This window comes from Bos indicus x Bos taurus, chromosome X, assembly GCF_003369695.1.
Source record: "Bos indicus x Bos taurus breed Angus x Brahman F1 hybrid chromosome X, Bos_hybrid_MaternalHap_v2.0, whole genome shotgun sequence".
In the NCBI taxonomy this organism is placed as follows: domain Eukaryota; kingdom Metazoa; phylum Chordata; class Mammalia; order Artiodactyla; family Bovidae; genus Bos; species Bos indicus x Bos taurus.
The window spans coordinates 36,466,393-36,472,852 of NC_040105.1; the positions used below are offsets into that span (position 1 = coordinate 36,466,393).

At 37.7% G+C, this 6,460-nt stretch overlaps 1 pseudogene; it reads left to right on the forward strand.

The window, feature by feature from the left end:
- The first annotated feature begins 1,853 nt into the window (after positions 1 to 1,853).
- LOC113887445 lies at positions 1,854 to 2,403 on the forward strand (annotated as a pseudogene).
- The last annotated feature ends 4,057 nt before the right edge of the window (positions 2,404 to 6,460 follow it).

Genomic DNA, 6,460 nt, shown 5'->3' on the forward strand with positions numbered 1-6,460 from the left:
GCGACCCCATAGACGGCAGCCCACCAGGCTCCCCCATGCCTGGGATTCTCCAGGCAAGAACACTGGAGTGGGTTGCCATTTCCTTCTCCAATGCATGAAAGTGAAAAGTGAAAGTGAAGTCGCTCAGTCGTGTCCGACTCTTCGCAACCCCATGGACTGCAGCCCACCATGCTCCTCTGTCCATGGGATTTTCCAGGCAAGAGTACTGGAGTGGGGTGCCATTGCCTTCTCCGTCTCTATCCCTACCTCTCCTTTAACATGGCCCTGTTAATGAATTTTAGCACATTATATGGGATTGTTGAAGTCCTGAAATTAGTAACTAATTGTTGATGTTTATGCCTTATTTTCTACCTCATTCTAGAAAGTAACTGTCAGTATATGGTAAGTCCTGAAATGAAAGGATCCACTTGTGTCGATGTCAGCTATTGAACTGAAGTCAATCAATTTCTGACAAAGTTCCCCTCTAAAGAGCAGAGGCAGACTATTAGCAATTAAGTTTAAGTTATTGTTTATGTTAGTTCCTACATGGTAGTAATTTTTCCTGTTTTTATGAAGGGTCTGTGTAATATATTTCAAGCTCCTATTATTAATATTTATAAATTTTCTCTAAGGTTGTGATTTTCAGAATAGGAATATGTTGACTTACTGTGTGTGGTTAATAGTTTGAACAAATAGTCAACTATGTCTGTTTGGGCTAAAATGAAGTAGAAGACATTTTAGTTCAAGGAGCTTATGGCCCAATATGAGACATAATCTATGGTGATATAACAAATGAAAATATAATACTCTAATCAAGATTCAGATGAGAATGCTGTTTGAGCTCATCAAGATTATAAGTCATTACAGAGAATGATCAACTTATATTTCCTTATATCTTCACCATAACTGTTTTGGTGCCAGATAGAATTAACATTCATAGACATTCCATGAATAACCATTTTCTTGACATATGCTGCGGCTGCTGCTAAGCCGCTTCAGTCGTGTCCGACTCTGTGCGACCCCATAGACGGCAGCCCACCAGGCTCCCCCATCCCTGGGATTCTCCAGGCAAGAACACTGGAGTGGATTGCCATTTCCTTCTCCAGTGCATGAAAGTGAAAAGTGAAAGTGAAGTCGCTCAGTCGTGTCTGACCCTCAGCGACCCCATGAACTGCAGTCTTCTAGGCTCCTCCATCCATGGGATTTTCCAGGCAACAGTACTGGAGTGGGGTGCCATTGCCTTCTCCTTATTGACATATAGTTGATTTATAATCTTGTATTAGTTTAAGATATGGCATAGTGATTCAGTATTTGTGTAGATTATACTACATTCAAAGTTATTGCAAAAAATGGCTATAATTGCTTGTGCTGTACAATATATTATTGCTTTTTATTTTATACATTGTATTCTGTATCTCTTAATCCTCTACCCATATTGTGCCCTTTCCCCCATTCTTCTCCTCACTGGTAACCACTAATTTGTTTTCTGTATCTGTGAGTCAGTTTCTCTTTTGCTATATATATTCCTTTGTTGTATATTTTTAGATTCCTCATGTAAGTGATATCATACATAATTTGTCTTTCTCTGTCTATTTCACTCAGTGTAATATTCTCTCAGTCCACCCATGAGCTCACAAGTATTTTGACCTACACTGGAAAGTTTTCTGACAAATCTTCAGTCTCTGTCATTTTTTCTTCACAACTCTAGATGACAAAGACTGTGAATATAATAAAAGAACATATAAATGACTTGCCTTGTGGCAGCCAAAATGGCTGCACATAGGCGACTTGAGCAAAGGTTGGGGTGAGCCCTCACTTGGCTGATGAAGACCGGAGGAGGCAACGACTGCTGGGAGAAGAGTGTAAGGCTCAAGATGGAAAATCATGAACCAGATGGTACTATCAAGGAGAACTTAATTGATATCATAGCCAGAAAAATTAACGAACTTCTAGAAGCAGAAAGAAATCTGCTTGAAAATGGATTAACATATTGGACTTAATGCTGCTCTCTGTTGCCTAATAGGAAACAGTCTTTTTCGATGCATCTTACATGTGACACAGGCTGCTGGCTTACCAGTGGCGTTGATCCCATTTTTGACAGCAAACATATCTTACAAACGTTTTGTAAGTTTACCTTTGAATACAGGTGATCTGCATTGTGAAACCTGTACCATAACACAAGGTGGATTGGTTGGTCTTGTTTTCGGTGGCCTGTACCCTGTTTTCTTAGCTGTCCCTGTGAATGGTGGTCTGGCAGCTAGGTATTATTCAGCTCTGCTACCAGAGAAAGGAAACATCTTAAATTACTGGATTAGGACTTTTAAGCCTGTCGTTAGAAAGATGTTATTTCTCATTTTGCTCCAGACTGGGTTTGCTGCATACATTGGGTCTAGACAATATAAACTACTTATAAAGGCTCTTTAGTTACCCAGAAGTTGAGTGATTGTTAAGCAGATCTGTACACAAAAATAAAACTAACCTACATCTAAGTATAAATAAACAGACTTGTATATAAAAATAAAATGACTTGCCGTTTTAAAGCTAATATGTACTTAGGTGTGTATTTCCATGCATGAGTCAACAAGATATACCTGCTTTATTAATAATGCAATAACAGTGATGTTTTTATGCATAATCAAATTAATTGTTTCACCGCATTGCTGCTGCTGCTGCTGCTAAGTCACTTCAGTCGTGTCCGACTCTGTGCAACCCCATAGACTACAACCTTCCAGGCTCCTCGTTCCATGGGATTTTCCAGGCAAGAGTACTGGAGAGGGATGCCATTGCCTTCTCCAGTTTCACTGCATTACTCAGTTCTAAACCTCTCTCTAGCCTCCAGCTTAGTGTATCTCCTTAAAATCTGAGTGTAGACTGCTGCATTGTGAAGTCCTAGGGTTCTATCAGGAGCTGATATTGGGTTATTTCACACCAGAACATGCCCCTCCGAGGGCTTTTTCTCTAGGTTTCCTCTTTCTTTGAATGATACTGCCAGTGTCCTGTCCCAGTCTCACCTGCACAAGTCATCAATATCATTCATCTTTTACGTCTGCCTTTTCCCTGTCCTCATCCCTCAACTGCAAGCAGTGATTAAGATACGAGCCTTCTAGGAGTTCCAAGTCTGGCCCCATCTTTCTTTGTTTCAGTTTCCATTGCTTTTAGTTCAAGTTATCATTATCTCTTGCTTCTCTGGAAGTGATTGTCCAGTCAGCAGTTTCTCTTTGCTCCCGTTATTAGTGTGGATCTCTCTGTCACTCAGTGTCTATATAAATATGAGCTTGATTCCACCTCAGTAGTGGGCTGCTGTTACCTCCATTCATACCCCACCAATCTATTGCTTACATTATGCACATACTGGCATGCCCTACTTCTCCCCATATCCATACATCTAAGGTTTGTTCCTTCTTTAATCCTATCAAAACTCTCTATTTCCACAAAGCATTTCCCTTTCCATTAAACCATAATACCTCAACTGTAACCTTTGGCTGACATTCATCACAGACTCCCTATTTCAGTGATTACTGGTATACTTAAAATTCTTTCCGGTTAGAAGCTGTAATTAATTTATATAGTATCTAATCTTAGGCTACATGTCTAAATTTCATCCTCACTGTCTTATACCTAAAGAATATGAAAAGAAGGAAAGTTTAAACCATACTAGGTTTGTGGAAGAAATAAAATAAATAAACCAATGAAATAGAGTTTGGGAACATGAGAAATTTGGAACAAAACCAGGCAAAATCATGTATTAGAGTATCAGACAAATTCATGCATTATTTCTTAAATAGAAAGAGTCTTAAACTTTCCTTTAAAAATCACAATTATTAGACAAACTCTTAAATATAGATAAATCGTAGAAAGAAAAATGGAGATAATATGTATTCATCAAACCATTTTATTGCCCCACACCCTTTGCATTTAAAATATTATTAACTGCTAATAGGGGAATTCAGCAGGGATGGCTTGAAACAATGGCTGCATTGTGAGATGGACTACATAATTTTCACTTCAAATCCCAATTTAATTGAATTTATACATATCAGCATCTAGAAATTACCTTGGAAAAACATTTTTGTCATCATGAAAGCATTGTATTAAGATAGTATGCTATTTTTGTTTCTGTTTATCAGGAATACTACCACATACCAATTATAAAAAAATTATAAGTAATTGTCTGTAGCGTATGTGATACCAAACAGAAGAATTGGAATTAATTGCTTTCTTTTTAAAAACAATTTTATTTATTTATTCATTTATTTGCTTGTGCTGGGTCTTAGTTGCAGCATACAGGATCTTGTTCCCTGATCAGGGATCGAACCCAGGTGCCCTATAATGGGAGCACAAAGTTTTAGCCAGTGGGCCACCAGGGAAGTCCTCAATTACTCCCTTTAAGCAGCATTTTTAATGACTTACATTGAAAAGCCATGTAGATCATGCAGAATAATGACAATTATGTATTTATGCCCATGTACTTTAAGAATCAAAAAGTCATGATGGTTAGTAAAGTGGTTAGAATGTTAGTCTCTGGTTACACTGTTAGCCCATTCCTGGTGGATGTTAACATATTTATAGTGTTATCTCACAAAGTTTTTGTTCCAGGACACTAGACTCACAAGATGCTCCAAGATTAAAAGAGTTCATGTGAACATAGTTGAATTGTCATAGTTAAATAATTCAACTAAGTAATTGAATTAACAAATAAATTGGGGAGAAAGTTTACCCCTTCTTTAATTTAGAGAGCAATTCTAATAAGTGAAGAAGGATTGAAGGTAATAGAAAAATCATTTGGGGCAAACATGACAGAAAAAACTGGTGCGTAAAGAACTGTTGGTTGATAGTAAAACTAGTGGATGAAAGTACGGAAAGCAACGAGATATTTGCATAGTGTCAAAAGCTGTGCACATAAGACATTTATTAATTACAAAAGGAAAAGCAGTAACTTTATGTTGGAGAAATTCAGCAGAGACCACTGTCAGGGAGGAAGAAAACTTTCCTCTAACCTTCTAGATTCTTCTGGCTTGTCTAAGAATTAAATTGACATGAGACAGATTAACAGAAGAAAATCTAATTGAATGCCACACATACAGAAACCCATCTTACATGAATGGTTCTGAGTCAGAAAGGTGTAATGAGGTATACATGCCATCCCAATTTAAGTAATGGGATTAAGGGATGGAATTTCAGAGAGGGTGGGAGGGTAAGTCACAGCACAATAAGAAGGACATATTTAGTAATTAGATGTTTGTCCTGCCATAGAAATGGGTCATAAAAAGTTATTTCTAGTATTGTCTGTTATTTCGGCACTGCCCTCAATTTTAATTATTTAAAGAAAAGGTAAAAGTTTATCTTGGGCCCGTAGCATCTAGATTGCCTGTGGCTGAAAATAATTTGCATGCCAAAATGGCATATTTTCAGGAAGGCTGTTCTGAACCCCTGCACCACACAAGCAAGTGATCAAATTTAACACCATCTCTAAGAAGACACTTTAGCATCATCAATCCATGATATGATGTACTCAGGGCTAATTAAATTGCATGAACTCACTCTAATTGTGGGGAAACACAAAACATTCAAACTGGGGAACATTCTACAAGATATCGAATCAGTACTGTTAAAAAGTGTGTGTATCATGAAGTACAAAGAACAACATAGGAGGGACTTTCCTGGTGGTCCAATGGTTAAGAATCCGCCTTGCAATGCCAGGGACGTGGGTTCAATCCCTGGTCAGAGAATTAAGATCCCACATGCCATGAAGCAGCTAAGCCCACGTGCTACAATTAGACACTCTGCGTGCCACAAGGAAAGATCCCATGTGACGCAACAAAGGAGACCCTGCATGCTTCAACTAAGACCCCATACAGCCAAATAAATATATTAAAAAGAACAACTGAGGGGCAGTCATAAAATAATAAGACATAACACATGAACATAACGTGGGTACCTGTGTTGGCTAGTGGACTAAAAAAAAATGTCATTAGTGCGAAGATTAGCAAAATTCCACAAAGATCTACAGTTTAGTTACTTGTATCATTGTTAATGTTCTGAATTTGATCATTTACATCATGGTTATATAAGGTGTTTCCATTAGGACATGTTCAATGGAAGTTATACATGAACTATCTGTATTAATTGTTACAGCTTTTCTGTAAATCTAAAATTTATTTAGAAATTATTTCAAAATTTAAAGAAATTAAAACCAAGAACTAGTTAGAAGGGACTCCACATGGCCAAACTTGGGGCAATTCAGGCCTCAAAAAAGTGTGATGGTAGTAATGGATTTTAACACCTTGAATACAGAAATATCCAAAAATTTTGTTTAGCCATATGCAGCTACATGGAAAAGGGCTGATTATGTAATGGTGAAGTGAAGGGGGGGGGGGGCGAATTTTGCCACCGCCAAAATATACTAGAGAACAAAACGACATGAGAAACTAATGTATTATACTTAAAGAGCCCAAACACACTTTTTACATTTGCTCATCCT